Source organism: Salmo salar, chromosome ssa19 (genome assembly GCF_905237065.1).
Source record: "Salmo salar chromosome ssa19, Ssal_v3.1, whole genome shotgun sequence".
NCBI classification, from domain to species: domain Eukaryota; kingdom Metazoa; phylum Chordata; class Actinopteri; order Salmoniformes; family Salmonidae; genus Salmo; species Salmo salar.
Window position 1 is genome coordinate 77971544 of NC_059460.1, and position 22305 is coordinate 77993848.

A 22305-nucleotide genomic window follows, 5' to 3' on the forward strand; every position below is an offset into this window, starting at 1 on the left:
TCTTAAAGCCCAGCACACACCCAAACCCTTTACTGTGTCTTAAAGCCCAGCACACACCCAAACCCTTTACTGTGTCTTAAAGCCCAGCACACACCCAAACCCTTTACTGTGTCTTAAAGCCCAGCACACACCCAAACCCTTTACTGTGTCTTAAAGCCCAGCACACACCCAAACCCTTTACTGTGTCTTAAAGCCCAGCACACATCATTTAGATCTTAGATTGGAATTGTTTACATTGGACTACAACATTCACTGAGTGTACAAAACATCCTAAAATTGGAGTTGCACCCCCCCTTTGCCCTCAGAACAGACTCAATTTATCAGGGAATGGACTCTACAAGGTGTTAAAAGCATTGCAAAGGGATGCTGGCCCATGTTGACTCCAATGCTTCCCACAGTTGGGTCAAGTTGTCTGGATGTCCTTTGGGTGGCGGACCATTCTTGATACACACAGGAAACTGTTGACCGTGGGAAAAACCCAGCAACGTTGCAGTGCCAGGTACACCCAAACCGGTGTACCTGGCACCTACTATCATACCCTGTTCAAAAGGCACTTTTGTCTTGCCCATTCACCCTCTGAATGGCACACATACACAATCCATGTCGCAATGGTCTCAAGGCTTTTATTTTTTTTAAATCCTTCTTTAACCTGTCTCCTCCCCTTCATCTACACTGATTGAATTGGATTTAACAAGTGACATCAATAAAGGATCATAGCTTTAACCTGGATTCACCTGGTCAGTCTCATGGAAAGCACAGGTGTTCCTAATGTTTTGTACACTGTCTTTTTACCCCTGGACATTAATACCGTTACAATATACCTTATACTGAATTATCATCATTCTGTGATTTATGACATTGTTTTAGTCTACATATGCATTATTTGGGGGCTGCTTTTTCCTCTAAGCAACAAAAACACAATGTGGGCATGAGGCTTGTTACGGTCTCTTAGTGAGCTTCAATAAGTTCTGCATAAACAGCTCCAGTCAAACTTTGTCCTATTCTTACTGTACACTGGGGTGCATCAGAAGAGACAACTCTCCTTAAATCTCATTGTTTTATAACACAAGATAGCGTGGCTCCATCTGCACTGTCGCTGGAGGGATTATGTCTGTGTAGGAGTAACACCCCTGAAAGAAGACAATGCCTCAACTGTATCCCTTCTCTGCAGATTGGTGAATACAGGGGGTAATAATGGCTTCTACACCAAACACACTGAGGTAAGAACTTACACTGTATTTATTGTTATCCAGCATTGAATCGATGCAATTTCACAGTTCACTCTGAGCTTGTTCTCCTCCCTCTGTTGCGGTCCTGCCTCTCCCCATAGTGATGTCACTGACTGACACAGTCAGGCTGTCCCACACTTATGATATCACTTCCTTTTCATCCTATGTTTCCACCCCCAGTACCTCTCCTCATCCAGCAGGTGGGTTTGCCTGTGCTCCCAAACACACACACACTGCTCCGTCCCACTGTGAAGAGAGAAAGAGAGAGATGTCAGTATGTCATTTGACAGGAAGGATGAGCGAACTTACAAGCACATTGGTTTAATAAGAAGAGTATTCTAAATGGTCTATAGAGACTTCATATTCATTCACATACATTTTTAAAATTAACTTCCTGAATTGAAATGGAATTGAGCGCTGCCCCTCAGTAGAGTGGAGCAGAGTAACAGAGACTTATAGAGCTGCTGATGATGTCCTGGTAGGGACGCCAGCTGACATCCCTCACACAGGCGTCATGGTCAGAGAGTCGGGTCACAACGCTGGCCGTCAACACGTCATAGACTGGGCACGCACACACAGTTAGCACACATTACACTGCTCTTGACCCCCCCCCAGCATAGCGACTCACCGATGACCTTCCCAGTGGAACAGCCAGTGTAGATGAACTTCTGTCCGGTGGTGAACTCCGACAGCGTATGAGCGTGTGCAGAACACAGTGACCCCTGTAGGTCATCACTGAGGTGTCGCCTGCCAGCTTGTGTCTCCTGGCCTGGGAGGACAGATGGACAGCAGGCAAACGACAGGTCAGTCGACACAACCAGCTATTGGACAGTTAAGTACAGCTGCCTCAAGTACAGCTGAACAACAATGGGAGGGGTAGTAGGAGACGAATGACTAAACATACTGTATACCCATGTCATCAATACTTAATATAGCAAATATGAGATTTTCTGAGAGCAATCTAGAGTAGACTACAGTCGGATTGGAGTGGCCTTTTCAACTAGTGTTTCTGGCCCACTTGCTAATCTAAATGTGATCTAGACTAGGACCCAGTACAGATGTACAGCAACCTCATGGTCTCCCCAGCACCATTCTGGGCAACCTGCTGCCAACGGTAGTCCCAGTCCTGCTGGACGATGTTCAGCCGCAAGGCCACCAGGCCCTCCATGGGGGAGAACTTCCTCATGTCCCACAGCCTGATGGACTGGTCCTTTGAGTTACAGATCAGATAACGGGCGTCGCCCTGCAAGGTGAAGAGAGGAGGTTTATAATGGACCTGTATCTTCCTGACAGGGATTAGTGGAGTCAACAGGCACACAGGGGAGGTTTATAATGAACCTGTATCTTCCTGACAGTGATAGTGGAGTCAACAGGCACACAGGGGAGGTTTATAATGAACCTGTATCTTCCTGACAGGGATTAGTGGAGTCAACAGGCACACAGGGGAGGTTTATAATGAACCTGTATCTTCCTGACAGTGATAGTGGAGTCAGGCACACAGGGGAGGTTTATACCTTAATGTGCACAGTATCAGGATGGAGTGGTTAGAGTTTTAGACCCTGTCCAAATACTAATAATGCATCCTTCCTCACTATCGAAGCTCTTGCTGATTGGTGAAACGGCACTGCATAGCTTTTACCTGTCCAGTTATATCAGAACAGTGCATTTGTGTATAAACAGTAAATTGTCCCATGTATGTGTTTAGGGCTTTGATATCAATGATTACATACATAGTAAGAGAATGTAAGAGGGTGATTGCACATGCTGGACGCATACACACGGTAGTGGTTCTCTATTAACTTGCTGTGGATGAAGGTGATGCCGTCTCTGTGTCCAGACAGCTGGCCCACGGGCTGGGGTCTGTCCTCCCGCAGCGTCTACCTGTCCCACACCTTGCAGAGCGCGTCGTCACTGCCTGAGAACAGCAGCTGTGACGAGCTGTCGGCAAACGCCACTGTGTTCACATCGTGGTCGTGAGCTTTGATCTGAGGAGATAGAAGGGGCGGGGGGGAGGGAGGAGAGCGAGATGGCAGAGGTCAACAACACAGTGATGTGGGTCATGACAAAAGGGTCCCAAGAGAAGAGGGTTGCTCTGTATCGTCAGCTAAAACCAGAGGCGGTGGTGTGAAGCTTACAGTGGGAAGACAGAGGGTGACCAGGTTGTGACTGAATACTTGCAATGCCAATGTCCATAGGCGGGCGGACACACACACCTTAAGAGTTCTCTTATTCTGTTCCCGATCGATGACATAGAAGCAGCCATCGTTTGCTCTGTGAAGAAAAAACAGGGTGCTAGGCTATAAAACGCAACAAACTATTTTTTTATTTTCAAATGTCTCGGAAAATGCTAAATTGGGATGAAATAAATTGGGTGCACTCACTCTCCAATGACCTCTTTCCCATCTGTGGAGGCAGCCAGAGAGAAGACACAGAACCTATTCTTATCAGGGCTAAGAGGGAAGGACAGAACATTAACCAGCCTCAGCCAGAGAGAAGACAGACGGGTCGACCCCAGCTGGTGAGAGTAGGCAACAGGTTAGAGAACTGGCAGTGTGGTGACAACCTCTCCCTCAACTTCAGAAAGACTAAGGAGCTGATTGTGGACTACAGGAAACAGGGGTGGGGTAAAAGCAGCAGAAGGTCAAGGGCTTCAAGTTCCTTGTTGTCCACATCACTAAGGACTTAACATTGTCCTCTTACACCAGCAATTGTGAAGAACACACGTCGCATGGCAACACCTCTTCTCAGGAGGCTGAAATTATTTGGCATGGCCCCTCAGATCCTTAGGAACTTTTACAGCTGCACCATTGAGAGAATCCTGACAGGTTGTATCACAGTCTGGTATGGCAACTGCACCACCCGCGACCGGCAGGCCCTACAGAGGGTGGTGCGGACGGCCCAGCGCATCACTGGGGGCGAGCTCCCAGTCATCCAGGACATGCATGCCAGGCAGTGTCTGAGAAAGGTCTGAAAAATGTCCCGCCTCCAGCCACCCGAGACATGGACTGTTCTCCATGCTGCCATCTGGCAGGTTCAGACAGACTCCTATACAGCTTCTATCCCCTGGCCACAAGACTGTTAAAATGGCTAACTACTTGTCATGACGTTGGCCTGTGGGTAAGGTTTATGACCCCCCATAAATACCTTTCTCCCTTCCCCTCTCTCTCTGACCCTACTGAAGGACTTTTGAATAGCCTTTGTTAAATATAGAGAGTCTGGGAACATCAAACAAGTGGGGGGAAAGGAACCATATTTCGGTAATAGAACCAGTTGGAAATATACCAGGTACTTAATGAGTATGGATGTCAGTTCGGTTGTCATCTGAGACATTATGACTGATGACAGGACGACAAACTGTACCTGGGAAAGTATACACATTCTAGTTATCAGATTCACATGGAATTGTTGTGCAATTTAAATGTTTGATATTGAAACTGTTTGTTAGGAGATTAAATGTAATTTAGCTCCCAATTGAGAGAATTGGGTTTTCATAAGGAAAGAGCCCTGACCAATCAGTGGCCCGCCCCTGTGAAGAGACATGGGTTATAAACTATGAAACACACCCTTCTCCCCCTCCACTATATAAATCAGTGACAAAATGTAACCTCCTGTTCCGGGTACGTGAGGTCTGCAGCCTCTGCGTTAAAAGGACTCACATGTCAAGTACAGAACTAAGCCAACCTCAGCGTGAGCTTTGGTTGTGAATGGTATGAACTTTGAACTCTTATTCACTACAGAAGTGATACTTCCTAGCCGTTGAGTTAGCAGCGACCACTGTAGACGTGGGCTAGGAAAGGACGGACGACTATCCAGTCTAAAACACAACAAAGATACAACGTATCCATTTTACCACCAGTGACATTCTTCCGAGGACAGGAAGATCTCTGTTGGCCAACACGGCCAGCATCTACGACCAACCTACCGAAGCGCAGCTCAGAGTAAATATTTATTGCATTTTCCTTTTCCAAATGGGCGGTAATTTAGAATGCACAAGATAACGTATTTACTTTCATTCAAGCCCAACCCCCTTTCTTTGTGTAACAAGCTGCCATGCCGGTTTAGCCCACTAGGGCACATTCTATCATTTCCTTGTAACCATATCTGTTTGTTATGCATTTCTGTGAATTATTTAGTTAGCAAATAACTGATTTTAAGACAATTGATGTATGGATGACTGATAGTGAAGACTGGGTTTGTGCAGATAACCAACAGTTTACGACGTTTGGAATGAGACTGACTTGAGGTAAACGAATACGTCATTAATCAGAAGACTCAGATCAGATAGTATGATATCTGAAAGTTATATTAGGAAAAGTATAACTTTAATCTGAATATATTCCTTGGTGCCCCGACCTCCTAGTTAATTACAGTTACACGATTAATCAGTTTAATCGCGTAATAATAATTACAGAGAGTTATTTGATAAACATGTCTTCCGTTTTAATGATGCCAAAGACACGCCATACTGCTCTCCCACAGATTATACGGTCATCCACAGACAACCTACACTGCTGCTAAAATGATTAGATGTATTACTCCATTACGCTGTTGTCCATTGATTGCAATTACCATTTATCCTGCTACTGGTCACTATTACTTCTGTTTACATGTAACAGAACCTTCAGAAAGTATTGATACCCCTTATTCCACCGTTTGTTGTTACAGCCTGAATTCAAAATGTATTAAATACACACAATACCCCGATTACAGCCGCGAGTCTGATTAATGCCGTGTTCAAAACAATTGGTAATTCGGAAATCTCCAACTTCCGAGCGATCAAAACTTATTTAGGCTTGGCATAACAAAATGGATGGAATACTGACTGACTCAAGACATTATGGGGTATTGTGTGTAGTCAAATTACCAGGTTTCCAGCCAAACTTTTTACACGCGTAAAGTACGTCTGATAAATATATAGAGTCATGACAGGCCTGATGGAAACAGAAAATGTTTCGGTAAACTTTCTAAATGTAGAAAAAAAACAAGCTCGACAAAGTGGGATCTTTTGATGTCAGTAAAATTAATTATGCGAGAAATTTGTGGAAACACTTATGCGCAAATATTGATATAATAACCATCATATCGAAGTAAACTTGTCACACGATGATACGGTGTGTGGTCCTCCCACTACGACTCAGGAAACCATGCAGTTTATTAGGCTCCAGATTCAATCATTTATGATGAACTTCACAGGGTGGTGAAAGAGCACAGTGATCTTGATGCTCTTTTCCAATGAATATTGAGGGTCTTATTCTGGTGACATGATGATCGATGCTTGACAAATCGAAATATTCTTGCTGTTATCCATAATAAAGCTCATCACGTAGACTAGCCTACCCACACTGTAACTGTTGGATAGAGCGCATGCCAAGACCAAAGTAGGCACATTTGCTATTGCGACAGTTCGTGACAACACTAAAATCAGTAGAGTTAAAAATGCAATGGAAACGCATCGAAAATTTCATTTTTATTCGTTACATGAAAACGTAACTAGAAAAAGTACATTGTGTGCATCATCACGCACTGGTTTTTATCCGCAACAAGTCAGTTTGGTGGAACTAATATATTAGAATATTTGCATGAAAATTGGATGGAAACTTGAGCTATGTACACAAAATCTCAATTTAATCCGTTTTAAATTCAGGCTGTAACAACAAAATGTGGAAAAAGTCAAGCGGCGTGAACACTTTCTGAAGGCACTGTATATTACCATAAGTATTTATGTATTCCTGCTACAAGTCACTTTTCAGCTCCGTTTACATGTATATACTGGCAGAAACAACCTTTAACCATCATCATAGTTCTTGTGTGGTTTTTATTCTTACTTCAATGTTTTATAATATTTCCTATTAGTAGTAGTAGTAGTATCACTGCATTGTTGGGAAAGAGCTCTCAAGGTAAGAATTTCACTGTACCGTTTTACACCTGCTGTATCCTGTGCACATAGCAAATAAACTTTGAAACTTGAACGATCTCTCGTCTGGGTTACAAGGGAAGAACAGAACATTAACCAGCCTACACTGAGAGACAACTCCAACTATGGAACATCTACAACCCATGGAAAGAATTTGCCTGAAATGGGGCTGCGCTTAAAGCTGCAAAATACGTTACTTTTTGGACAACCGGACCAAATTCACACAGAAAAGTGGGTTATAGAAGCAAGTCTAAGAAGCAGTAGATCTGTTCTATGTGCGTTATTTCGATGCGTCCCTTAAGTTTCGTTTTGTCTTTTACACACCAGCTTCAAAACAGCTGAAAATACAATGGTTTTTAGTTCCAAAAATATATTTCACAGCGTTGTAGATGGTACAATGATTCTGTACACTACACTTGCTTGTTTTGTCACAAACTGAAATTAGTTAGCCTATCAGAATTTTAGCAGCCAGGAAATGGTGGATCGATTTCTGCATAGTGCACCTTTAAAAAGTTTCAATCCTAACTTGAGAGAGAATCTGTGTAAGTCTCACTTTGACATCAATTCATAAGTAAAAGTTCAAGACACACACACACTGTTAGTTTGCCTAAAAATCAGTAATTAAATGGGAAATCACATGAACTGAAGTACTCAGCTATCCATGTAATTGATGTTCTGGACGATTAATTTATCTAATTTAAAACATTTCCTGTTGCTCCATCAGTGGGAAACAAAACCAGTAATAGATGGCTGAGATGACTAGCTCTAATGTCATGCATCCTTGTGAATCAAGAGGATTGTAGGTAGGATAGTTAATTTCCTCCTTGGTTAAGCTATAAGTACTATGAGGAGAAACACTAACTTGTGGTCCAGCTCGGTATGGGTTTCACTGTCTCCATCTACACTGCACACATAAACTAGAGGGATACAAGAGGGCACACGTCAGTACAAACTACACAATGAAACATCCTAACAAGAAGCCCAAGAGCGATTCTGAGCCTATATTCTGGAGAATATTGTGACAGAAATCTAGTGATTTTGAAATCACTCGTTTCAAAATTAGCAAGAGTTTAGCTTTTTATTTATCAAAGCTCCCGTGATTATTGACTGGTTAAAGTAACTGTCCACTGAAAAGTTCATATTCTGTTAACTCATACCCAAACAATGTTATTGACGTGTCCTATATTCATATGTGGCCAAAGCATTACTAATTGGAGAATTAAAAAAATAAATAAAGAATACCCCACCACAAATTTTAATTTTAAACAGACCGGTTCAAAAAATGTATTTTTCTTGCAAAAATATTTGTGACCAGTATACGCCCACACCACTCAAATACAGAAAAGCTGCTTTTTAATATACTTAAAATTGTTTTCCTTATAAAAAAAATGCTAGTTAACTCATGTAATTATAGGCCATATTTCATAGAAATGTAGAAACACTGGACCATTACTTTAAAGCTCTGTCATCCCACCTCCATATCTTCAAATTAAGTTATAATCATGCATCAAAAACATTCTATTTTTTAAAAGCAACCCTCCCAGTGTGTGTAGTGAGACCAGCTGGAATAGAGCATCTTGTGGGAGTCGGGGATGACTGCTTCAGGTTAAAGCGCCCCCTACTGGTGTCATACAGATGTATGTTCTGGTCTGAGAAAGACAGGGAAGCATGTGTTAGGAACCAGAGGTCACTACCGATAAAAATAAATAAAAAGTGACATTGTTTTAATATGTATTTGGACATGTAAACACAGCGATGTCGTTAAGAACTAAAAGGAATTGCAATAGTTTTCCCCAGTCCACTGTAATGGTTGTGTTGTTTCCTTCTTCCGCTCTCACGGAGCTCCGTCAGCATGTGGGTTAGCGTGCTCACTGAGTCCCAGAATTCCATTGCGCTCTGTTGCTCTTCACTCAGACATTTGCATTTATGATGGATTAGAGTTTGGAGATGTTGTTGAGTCTGACAAATATCAAGTATGTCACCTTGAAGTTATAGGACCACAACCTCTGGTGATAAACCAGACAATGGAGGAAGGTTGGGTATCAGAGGGAGGGCTAGCTCAGTACATCCACACAGATCCAGGTCAATAAGAGTAATTGGTTAGACCAGCTGTGGTCCAGACCAAGCATGCAGATACCCAGGGCTCTGGCCCAAAATCAGGTCCATTCACATTATGATTTGAATTGTCAGCCCCATTGTCAGAATGGCCCTGTGTATTCCCATTGAAAGGTATGATATGGATGAGCACATTTTCTTGGGGTAAATCCACTGTTTTAATTCCACACAAGAGATTTGCTTTGGTTATTTCTCAATGTAGGAGAGGTCCCATCTGGGGTGCCATTTTCTATGTAATGGTTTTGACTTGAGGTTATTGTTTGTAGGAGTGCCAGGTAGGTTGTGCCTACCAGAGAAAATATTGATTTCTCCTTTTGGTTTGGAAGGGAATGAGTCCCGTCTGGTCCATCAAGTCTACACCAATACAAAGGAATCGTGTTAAAAAAATTAAAATCAGTATGGAAATAACCTTGCATAAACCCTTAAAACATTTGAAATAACTTCAAAAATTATTTTGCGTTGGTTATGTTAACCAAATAAATCACACCACACACACAAAAAAACAAAGATGAGCTCTAGCTCCTCAAGGAAAGGTCCAATACCTCGGGCCTGAAAGAGTCCAGCCCGGTAAAGGAGTTCAGTGAACCCAAGTGACCTTGTCCTGTCATAAAGTGATGCGTAATCCCAGTCTCATTAAAACAATCAGATTGCAATCAACTATTTTACTATAGAGTGTCACATCTCTGTAGTCTTCACTACAACTGAACACATCAATCACGGTATACATCACACCAAAACAAATGAAATATCGTATGCAAAAAGTTGTAAGTCAGACAGACAATCCAATCCTCCAACAGATCTCCAGCGGGGGAAAGGCCATGAAGAAACAGCAGAGACCAACGTAGAGCAGTAGTCCAACAACAGACATAAGTAGATCTAATAGTGGCTGATCCTGGATACGGCTAAAGTACACACTTTTTACTACAAACAAAAACGAGCTTCCAAGCTGAGGGGAGACCACTTCCTCTCTCACACCACTGTCACAACCCACGTCCTTACCATGGCCGGCTGAGAGGAACATGTTGCCATTGTTACTGTACACACCACAGAATGCCTTCTACTGGTATGTGTCCTTCTGTGCCACATGATTGGGCAGAAAACAGAGGAGACATTTCAATGACAACAGGCTCCTCTTCACCTGTCAATATTCAGGTCAATGATCTGATCGATAAGGCTTTATTCATGTAAACAAGTTTAAACTATTAAATTGAACAATTTATAAAGCATCAGCTTTCACTTGTTTTAGCAATGACTTCACGGCGAGTAGTTTATGCATGTGTAGATATACTCACTGTGAGCGAATGTGAATGCACTCTCTGTGAGAAAAACTGGAGCCTTGACACCGGCCTTGTTCCCTCAGAGAACATATTTTTTTTTTTAAAGAACTACCCTCTTGACCTGAGAAACAACTTTGTAAGAAACTACTGTGACAAAGCGAGACCAACATGAAATTGCTCGACCTCACCTCCGTCAGCATGTGAAGCTTTGCCTGGCTTTCAGGCCGGATGAGGCAATGGCCAAGAGGTTCTGAGTCCGGATTTCACTCGGGTCCAACTCCTGAGTGTCGGGCTGGGAATCCACTGGCAAGACACAAGCCACAGCAGCAGTCAGCCAGAGACCAGTGGGGCATACAAGTGTAGGTATTAACACTTTTGAAAGGAACATGCCATTATCATGCATTATGTTCAGTCTTAAGACACTTGTTATTGTTTATTTAACAGTGTTGTCTAGTAAGTGCATTGAAATATGTATGAAGAGCACTATATAAAATAATCACGTTTCTTGGGGTCGTTTTTCCTTTCATTGCTTGCGCTCACAGTAAAAACCGCAGGATGTCTGTGACTAGTGCACACTACAACAATGACACCCAGTTTGGTTTACCAGGAGGGTTGCAGCTGACTCCCAGGCGCCCCTGCCAGGCATCAATCGATGTACTCGTCAGAGTCCGAGAACAACTGGACGAGCTGCGGACCTGTCGCACCATTCACATGGATCAGCCTCACCTTCCCCCTTCAGGTGCACACAGAGATGGGGAGAGGGTTGGGAAAACACTTTGTGCTCAGTGACATGAACTACGGCTACATATGTAGAACCCCAAATGAGCAATCACTCCATTCAGCATTAGGGGCGGATAATTATTATTTTGTGCATGTACTACAGACGGCTATAAAATCGGTCCAATAATACAGGACTGGTAAAGGCAGTTATTCTAAAAATCGTGTGTATATATATATATATATGTATGTGTGTGTGTGTGTGTGTGTATGTATGTATGTGTATATATATATATTGCTCAAAAAAATAAAGGGAACATTTAAACAACACAATGTAACTCCAAGTCAATCACACTTCTGTGAAATCAAACTGTCCACTTAGGAAGCAACACTGATTGACAATAAATTTCACATGCTGTTGTGCAAATGGAATAGACAACAGGTGGAAATTATAGGCAATTAGCAAGACACCCCCAATAAAGGAGTGGTTCTGCAGGTGGGGACCACAGACCACTTCTCAGTTCCTATGCTTCCTGGCTGATGTTTTGGTCACTTTTGAATGCTGGCGGTGCTTTCACTCTAGTGGTAGCATGAGACGGAGTCTACAACCCACACAAGTGGCTCAGGTAGTGCAGCTCATCCAGGATGGCACATCAATGCGAGCTGTGGCAGGAAGGTTTGCTGTGTCTGTCAGCGTAGTGTCCAGAGCATGGAGGCGCTACCAGGAGACAGGCCAGTACATCAGGAGACGTGGAGGAGGCCGTAGGAGGGCAACAACCCAGCAGCAGGACCGCTACCTCCGCCTTTGTGCAAGGAGGAGCAGGAGAAGCACTGCCAGAGCCCTGCAAAATGACCTCCAGCAGGCCACAAATGTGCATGTGGCTGCTCAAACGGTCAGAAACAGACTCCATGAGGGTGGTATGAGGGCCCGACGTCCACAGGTGGGGGTTGTGCTTACAGCCCAACACTGTGCAGGACGTTTGGCATTTGCCAGAGAACACCAAGATTGGGAAATTCGCCACTGGCGCCCTGTGCTCTTCACAGATGAAAGCAGGTTCACACTGAGCACCTGACAGACGTGAAAAGAAAAAGCACAACCATGAAAATCTTTCAAACAGGTCACTAAAGCAGAGCAAAAGAGTCTGGAGACGCCGTGGAGAACGTTCTGCTGCCTGCAACATCCTCCAGCATGACCGGTTTGGCGGTGGATCAGTCATGGTGTGGGGTGGCATTTCTTTGGGGGGCCGCACAGCTCTCCATGTGCTCAGGCCAGAGGTAGCCTGACTGCCATTAGGTACCGAGATGAGATCCTCAGACCCCTTGTGAGACCATATGCTGGTGCGGTTGGCCCTGGGTTCCTCCTAATGCAAGACAATGCTAGACCTCATGTGGCTGGAGTGTGTCAGCAGTTCCTGCAAGAGGAAGGCATTGATGCTATGGACTGGCCCGCCCGTTCCCTAGACCTGAATCCAATTGAGCACATCTGGGACATCATGTCTCGCTCCATCCACCAACGCCACGTTGCACCACAGACTGTCCAGGAGTTGGCGGATGCTTTAGTCCAGGTCTGGGAGGAGATCCCTCAGGAGACCATCCCCCACCTCATCAGGAGCATGCCCAGGCGTTGTAGGGAGGTCATACAGGCACGTGGAGGCCACACACACTACTGAGCCTCATTTTGACTTGTTTTAAGGACATTACATCAAAGTTGGATCAGCCTGTAGTGTGGTTTTCCACTTTAATTTTGAGTGTGACTCCAAATCCAGACCTCCATGGGTTAATAAATTGGATTTCCATTGATTATTTTTGTGTGATTTTGTTGTCAGCACATTCAACTATGTAAAGAAAAAAGTATTTAATAAGATTATTTCTTTCATTCAGATCTAGGATGTGTTGTTTAAGTGTTCCCTTTATTTTTTTTTGCAGTATATATATATATATATATATATATATATATATATATATACACACACACACACACACACACACACACACACACACACACACACACAGTACTAGTCAAGTTTGGACACACTTGCTCAATCCAGGGTTTTTATTTTTTACATTGTGGAATAACAGTGAAGACATCCAAACTAGTAGTAACCATGTTAAACAAATCAGAATATATTTTATAATTGAGATTCTTCAAAATAGCCACCAGCTTGACAGCTTTGCACACTCTTGGTATTCTCTCAACCAGCTTCATGAGGTAGTCACCTGGAATGCTTTTCCAACAGTCTTGAAGGAGTTCTCACATACACTAGTTCTTTTTATTCAGATTTTTCAGGGCCCTCTGCATCCCTACTTCCCACAGCTAGTGTCACGTCCTGACCAGTAATAGGGGTTATTTGTTATTGTAGTTTGGTCAGGATGTGGCAGGAGGTATTTGTTTTATATGGTTCGGGGTGGTTGTGTGTTTAGTGGTGTGTTTGATTTATTATTCCGGGGTTTTGGGCACTGTTCTATGTTAATGTATTTCTATGTTTAGTCTAGTTCTTTGCATTTCTATGTTTAGTTAATTGGGGATTGGACTCTCAATTGGAGGCAGGTGTTTTCTAGTTGTCTCTGATTGAGGGTCCTATATATAGGTATGTGTTTGTTTTGTGGGAGATTGTGCTGTGTATAGCTCTGTGCCTTACTGGCCTGTTATTAGTCGTTTTGTTGTGTTGAGTTTGGTTTACCTTCTTTGTCCGTTGAAATAAAAGAAGATGAGTGCACATTTCCCTGCTGCGTCTTGGTCCGCTTTACCCTACGACAACCGTGACAGCTAGAGTATGGTGTTGAGTAGGTTTTGACTTGGAGCAGAGCACTTCTCATGTGCTAGGTCTACTCTTTAGCTAGACTTATTTTTTTTTAAATAAGTAGGCAAGTCAGTTAACAACAAATTCTTATTTACAATAACGGCCATCCACAGACGACACTGGGCCAATCGTGCACCGCCCTATGGGCCTCCCAATCACAGCCGGATGTGATACAGCCTGGATTCTAACCAGGGACTGTAGTGACGCCTCTTGCGCTGAGATACAGTGCCTTAGACCACTGCACCACTCAGGAGCCCGGTCTCCCAGTCCCAGCTACAACTTACCTCCTCAATAGGTAAGTCAGCACATCAATATAATCGTGTTCCTCCTCAGTTAATAACTGCATGTCACCCTGCTGCCACTCAGGCGATCTGCGTCCTCTACCGCTGTTGGATTCTGCTTCAGAACCGTCAGGGTTGACGCTGGAGCCCCGACCGCCGGACATCCCGGAACTAGACAGAGCCCATAGACAGTGAGCTTGGCAGGGAAGTCAATTATGTTGTCTATGAGAAGTGAATAATGATAAGAGTCAGAAATATGTTTGTGTGAGAGATTGACAGACTACTACCAAAAATACTTAGCTAGGATAATTTATGGCAAAACAAGAAGCACAATCTACTTACTCTAACGTTAGTTGCATATCACTAGCTGACCATCGCATGTATTGTCTGACTAATCTATGGACTAACGTTATGTAACCAGCTAGCCTAGCTTAAATACCTAACATACACTAAAACATGCTTGACAGTTCTTTGGTGCTGTAGATTAAGTGTAATAACTTGCCAATTATGTTGTCACGAGTCAGTTTATGAAAACGGTTGTTATCTGTAAATGATCAGCCTTTTTCTTTGCCGATGTTTTCAAGATATTACCAGACCAAAGTATGCTAAACGTCAGCTATGCACCATAATGTTTACAATGCTGGAATCCCAACGCGTGTCTTTTATTATGCCCAGAGAGGAAGACTCAAATCCGCGGAAAAACTGTCTCCCTCAAGCAGATGTTTTTTTTTTTTAATTATTTTTTTTTACCACCAAGCAAGGAGCTTTTGTATGGAGGTCAACGAGTGTCGAATTTGGTCAACAAAAAATGAATGGCTTATATTTGATCGAATATACGTTTCGTAATAAGTAACACGTGACATCCCGGCAATTTTGAGAAAAAACACTTAATATCAGAGTTGTCTAGAGATGGCTATGCATGTTCATGGTATGAGGCTAGTAGCATAGCGTCTCCAAAAATGTTTATAACTAACCCATTGTTCTATCCGCGGCATCTCAATTCCATTTCAATTTAAGGGCTTTATTGGCATGGGAAACATATGTTAACATTGCCAATGCAAGTGAATTATATAATAAACAATAAAAATGAACAGTAAACATTAGTCACAGAAGTTCCAAAAGAATAAATACATTTTAAATGTCATATTATGTATATAGTATTGTAACAATGTGCGATCACCATTGAATACAGGCAGTTGACGTCAACAACCCTCATCGAATATTCAAACAAAGATTACAATAATGAGATCTATCCACCAATCCAAAGAAAGGATAGGCGGGAGCTAGAGATCCCGCCATGCCGTTTTGACGACAACGACTCCCATTGTGAGCGGATTCGGAGACGTATCTTGTTAGTATATACCACAGATAGATGACAACATCTTTGTCCATACTTCAACCTCAGTGGCCTGTGCACTTTTGCTGTCACGTGACCCACTGAAATTGTGCCAGTGCATGTTGAAACTTGGATGTGTAGACCTTATAAAATTCAAGTCATGTCTATAAAACTCTATATATGGATTAGCATTCTCGACAGGAAAACCCTGAAATGAGGACATAAAACCGCAAGGATATCAACAAATTACAAGGATTTTATTTAAAATTGTATTATGATCCCCATTAGTAGACACCAATGGCGACAGCTGGGTCTTGACACATAATGGCAGTGGCGACGCGTCATTCAGGCAGAGCACCACATGCATTTTTGTTGTTGCCCGTTTTGCATGTTACTTTGGCAGTCACACGTGTCTCTTTTTTGCTTTCTTGAGTAAGGCAGCTCCAAAATGCAGGTGTTTCAGCCTAGGCCAGTGCTTTCTCTGGTGGTGGGGCAGCCAGTGGAAATTACGGAGCGTAGGGGTTGGTAATGTTCTCTACTTGCCCTGTGATTGGCTCAGTGTTCTGTCTCTCAAAGGGACACTACTTCCCCACAAACTCTACGGGTAGAGCAAAACAATTCAAGCCCCTTGGGTGCTGCCATATACTTACATTAGAAGTATCTCAGTGCTAGACACATCACTACAGACACCCAGGTTCGAATCCAGCTGTATCACAACCGGCCATGATTGGGAGTCCCATAGGGCGGCACACAATTGGCCCAGCGTTGTCCGGGTTTGGCCGGTGTAGGCCGTGGTTGTAAATAAGAATTTGTTCTTAACTGACTTGCCTAGTTAAATAAAGGATAAATATGAAGATAAATTATTGATAAAACGTACTGGTGCTCATCGCCATTGAACATAAACATTATACAACAAGTTGGAAATTGCAAAGTCAACAATGAGCCGTGACCAGGAGACTCATGAGGCGGCGCATAATTGGCCCAGCGTCGTCCGGGTTAGGGGAGGGTTTGGCCGGCCGGGATGTCCTTGTCTCATCGTGCTCTAGCGACTCCTTGAGGCAGGCCAAGCGCCTGCAAACTGACTTCGGTTGTTAGTCCGACAGTGTTTCCTCCAACACATTGGTGCGGCTGGCTTCTGGGTTAAGCTAGCAGTGTGTCAAGAAGCAGTGCGTCTTGTCTCTTGACCTTCACCGAGTCCGTAGGGGAGTTGGAACAATGAGACAAGATCATAACTACCAATTGAATATTACGATGAAGGGGGTAACACCATGGGCAAGAAAAGTTTTAATACAATGGCCATGCCATCAATCCAGCATGACTTCTGCCGCCTTCAAAACAACTGGAAACTCGGAACTGGGAAATCTCAGACTTCAATGAGTTCAAGACAACTAGGAACTCAGATAAAACTAGCTCCGACTGGGAAAATACAGAAAATAATTTTAAGCGTTCATCCAACTCGGAATTGTAAATCGGGATTTCGGGGCTCTTTCTAGAGCCCACAAGAAGCACCGCGCCACTTCCATGTTCAAGTGAGAACAGCACAACAAAGTGAGTACAAAAATGTATTCTGTGCTGCTGCATAAATGATGTAATATGCCAGGGAGATATGTATACTGTAGCTAAGAAAGTAATACTAAGTGTATTTTGTGTAGTAAGCTGTTAGTAGCCCATGTGCCTCACCCTAATAATTTGAATTGTTTAGTGTTGTGTTGTGTAGTGGCTTAGCTGGCATGCATCCCCAACATTTCTTGTTTGTTTGCCAGACCAAGATTTACATGCTAAAATCGCCACTGCATAACGGAAAAGACCAAATACTTTAGAATGTACATGTAGTTTGCGTGTTTGTATGCATCTATGAGTTACACATACATGTCAGTACATACACAACAAGTGGGTCACATGGGGGAGAAGCGTTGTCATGAGGTGTTGCTTTATTTGTTTTTTTTGACACCAGGTTTGCTGTTCACTTGTGCTATATCAGATGGAAGGGAGTTCCATGCAATCATGGCTCTGTATAATACTGTACGTTTCCTTGAATTTGTTCTGGACCTGCGGTCTGTGAAAAGACCACTGGTGGGGTAAGTATGTGTGTCAGTGCTGTATGTAAGTTGACTATGCAAGCAATTTGGAATTTCAAACGCATTCATGTTTCTTATAAAAAAACATGAATTGATGCAGTCAGTCTTTCCTCAACTCTTAGCTAAGAGAGTCTGGCATGCATAGTTGATATTAGCCCTCTGATTACAATGAAGAGCATTTTCTGGTCCAGCTGCAGCTTAACTAGTTCCTTCTTTGCAGCACTTGACCATATGACTGGACAATAATCAAGATAAGACCAAACTAGGGACTTGCGGGACTTGCTTTGTGGATGACATTCAAATCAAAATGTATTGGTCACATACACGTGTTTATTGCAGGGGTAGCGAAATGCTTGTGCTTCTAGCTCCGACAGTGCGGTAATATCTAACAAGTGATGTCAAACAGTTTCACAACATATACCCAAAATACACGTAAATCTCAGTAAGGTATGGATTAAGAATATATATACATATGTCAGAGCGGCATTGGACTAAGATACCGTAGAATAGTATAGAGTACAGTTTACACATATGAGGTGAGCAATGCAAGATACGGAGACATTATTAAAGTGGCCAGTGATTCCTAACCTATGTCTATAGGCAGCAGCCTCTGATGTGCTGGAGATGGCTGTTTAACAGTCAGTGGTGTAGTATAGAATACAATACAGTATATACATATGAAATGGGTGATGCAATATGTAAACACAATTTAACAGTGACTAAGATACCGTAGAATAGTGTGGAGTGCGGTTTATACATATGAAATGAGTAATGCTAGATACGGAACATTATTAAAGTGGCTAGTGATTCATTTCTAAAAGTGTCCAGTGATTCCTAATCTATGTCTATAGGCAGCCGCCTCTCATGTGCTAGTGATGGCTGTTTAGCAGTCTGATGGCCTTGAGATAGAAGCTGTTTTTCAGTCTCTCGGTCCCAGCTTTGATGCACCTGTGCTGACTTCGCCTTCTGGATGGCAGTGGCTTGGGTGGTTGATGTCCTTGATGATCTTTTTGGCCTTCCTATGTCATCGTGTGCTGTAGGTGTCCTGGAGGGCAGGTAGTTTGCCAGCGGTAATGAGTTGGGCAGACCGCACCACCCTTTGGAGAGCTTTGCAGTTGTGGGCGGTGCAGTTGCCATACCAGGCAGTGATACAGCCCGACAGAATGCTCTGAATTGTGCATCTATAAAAGTTTGAGGGTTTTAGGTGTTTAGCCAAATTTCTTTAGCCTCCTGACGTTGAAGAGGCGCTGTTGCGCCTTCTTCACCACACTGTCGCAGTTGTAAATGAGAACTTGTTCTCAACTGGCCTACCTGTTTAAATAAAGGTGAAATAAAACAATTTATAAAAATAAAAAAATGTTTATGTGGGTGGACCATTTCAGTTTGTCAGTGACGTGTACGCCAAGGAACTTGAAGCGTTCCACATTCTCCACTGCGGTCCCATTGATGTGGATAGGGGGATGCTCCCTCTGCTGTTTCCTGAAGTCCACGACCATCTCCTTAGTTTTGTTGATGTTGAGTGAGAGGTTATTTTCCTGACACCACACTCCCAGAGCCCTCACCTCCTCCCTGTAGGCTGTCTCATCGTTGTTGGTAATCAAGCCTTCTACTGTTGTCATCTGCAAACTTGATGATTGAGTTGGAGGTGTGCTTGGCCATGCAGTCATGGATGAACAGGGAGTACAGGAGGGGGCTGAACACGACCCCTTGTGGAGCCCCAGTGTTGAGGATCAGTGAAGAGGTGTTTCCTACCTTCACCACCTGGGGCGACCCGTCAGGAAGTCCAGGAACCTGTTGCACAGGGCGGGGTTCACACTCAGGGCCTCGAGCTTGATGATGAGCTTGGAGGGTACTATGGTGTTGAATGTTGAGCTATAGTCAATGTACAGCATTCTTACATAGGTATGCCTCTTGTCCAGATGGGACAGGGCAGTGTGGTGGCGATTGCATCATCTGGGGATCTATTGGGGCGGTAAGCAAATTGAAGAGGGCCTAGGGTGGCAGGTAAGGTGGAGGTGATATCCTTGACTAGTCTCTCAAAGCACTTCATGATGACAGAGGTGAGTGATACAGGACAATAGTCATTTAGTTCAACTAGCTTTGCTTTCTTAGGTACAGGGACAATGGTGGCCATCTTGAAGCAACAGTTTGAAAAAAATCTGAACACACCAGCCAGCTAGTCTGCGCATGCTCTGAGGACGCGGCTAGGGATACCATCTGGGCCGGCAGCCTTGCGAGGGTTAACACGCTTAAATGTCTTACTCATGTCGGCCACGGAGAAGGAGAGCCCACAGTCCCTGGTAGTGGCCTGCGTCGGTGGCACTTTATTATCCTCAAAGTAAGTGAAGGTGTTCAGCCTATCCGGAAGCAAGACGTCGGTGTCCGTGACGTAGCTGGTTTTCCTTTTATAATCTGTGATTGTCTGTAGACCCTGCCACATACATCTCGTGTCTGAGCCGCTGAACTGGGACTCAACTTTGTCCCTATACCAACATTTAGCCTGCTTGATTACTTTGTGGAGTGAATAACTACACTGTTTGTATTCTTCCATATTCCCAGTCTTCTTGACCTGTTAAATGCGGTGGTTCGCGCTTTCAGTTTTGTGCGAATGCTCCCATCTATCCACGGTTTCTGGTTGGGGTAGGTTTTAATAGTCACAGTGGGTACAACATCTCCTATGCACTTCCTGATAAACTTATTCACCGTATCGGTATGTGTCGATATTATTTTCTGAAGCTACTCTGAACATATCCCAGTCCGCGTGATCAAAACAATCTTGAAGCATGGATTCCGATTGGTCAGACCAGCGTTGAATAGTCCTGACCACGGATGCGTCCTGTTTGAGTTTCTGCCTATAGAAGGGGAGGAGAAAGGTGAAATCGTGGTCTGATTTGACGATTGGAGGGCGGGGGAGGGCCTTATATGCATTCTGGAAGGTAGTATAGCAATGGTCGAGGGTTTTAGCAGTGTGAGTACAGCAATCAACATGTTGATAGAATTTCAGGAGCCTTTTCCTCAAATTTGCTTTGTTAAAATCCCCAGCTACAATAAATGCAGCCTCAGGATATGTGGTTTCCAGTTTGCATAAAGTCCAGTGAAGTTCTTTTGAGGGCTGTCGTGGTATCCGCTTGGTGGGGGATATAGACCGCTGTGGCTATTATTGACTAAAATTCTCTCGGGAGATAGTACGGTCGGTATTTAATTGTGAGATATTCTAGGTCGGGTGAACAGAAGGACTTGAGTTCCTGTATGTTATCGCAATTACACCATAAGTCGTTAATCATAAAACATATACCTCTAACCTTCTGCTTCCCGGAGAGATGTTTGTTCCTGTCGGTGCGATGTACTGAGAACCCAACTGGCTTTACAGAGTCAGACAGTATATCTCGAAAGAGCCATGTTTCTGTGAAACAGAGTATGTTAGAATCCCTGGTGTCCCTGTGAAAAGTAACTCTCGCCTTGAGCTCATCAATTTTATTATCCAGAGATTGGATATTAGCGAGTAAAATACTCGGGAGTGGTGGGTGGTGTGCATGCTTCCTGAGTCCGACCAGAAGACCGCCTCGAGTACCTCTCCTTCGCCGGCGTTGTTTTGGATCAGCCTCTGGAATAAATTTGATTGCTCTCGGGAGAGTAAACAAAGGATCCGCTCCAGGGAAGTCGTAGTCCTGGTCGTAATGCAGGAAGTTCTGGTGAGTTACCGCCGCTTTAATATCCAATAGTTCTTCCCGGGCTGTATGTAATGACACAAAACAATTCCTGAGCTAATAACATAAAAAATAGTACATAAACTAACAAAATATTGCAGAGTTGCTTAAGAGCTAGTCGCGATGCTGCCATCTCAGTCGGCGCCATGTCTGATAAAGTGTAGCAACTGAGTGTAAATCAAATGAAATGTATTTATAAAGCCCTTCTTACATCAGCTGATATCTCAAAGTGCTGTACAGAAACCCAGCCTAAAACCCCAAACAGCAAGCAATGCAGGTGTAGAAGCACGGTGGCTAGGAAAAACTCCCTAGAAAGGCCAGAACCTAGGAAGAAACGTAGAGAGGAACCAGGCTATGAGGGGTGGCCAGTCCTCTTCTGGCTGTGCCTGGTGGAGATTATCACAGAACATGGCCAAGATGTTCAAATGTTCATAGATGACCAGCAGGGTCAAATAATAATAATCACAGTGGTTGTCGATGGTGGCTAGCTTAGTTCATCCCCCTAGCTAGCCTATTATGATGCTGCCTAGCATTGATTTGTTAAAAACCATGTGCAAATAACCAAGGAATACAAAAACCATGACTATTCCAATTCCAAATAGGTACCTATATAAACAAGACACACTTTAAAAAAAAATCTAAAATGTGATTTCTGACATGATCGAGGGGTGGGGGGGCTCAGTCTGGATTTCAATTTACTCCTGAAAATGGTAAAAGCAGAATGCACAAGGTGCAATTTTGAAATTGGATAGTACATCAGCCGTTTTCCTCTTGTCATGTCAGTCATTGCAGACTGAGTTATGTTGTCATCAATGTCCAAATCAACTAGGCCATGTCAACATTTTTTTTA

At 43.4% G+C, this 22305-nt stretch overlaps 1 pseudogene; it reads right to left on the reverse strand.

The window, feature by feature from the left end:
- Nucleotides 1-1221: 1221 nt before the first annotated feature.
- LOC106579669 (DDB1- and CUL4-associated factor 11-like) lies at nt 1222-14534 on the reverse strand (annotated as a pseudogene).
- Nucleotides 14535-22305: the final 7771 nt, after the last annotated feature.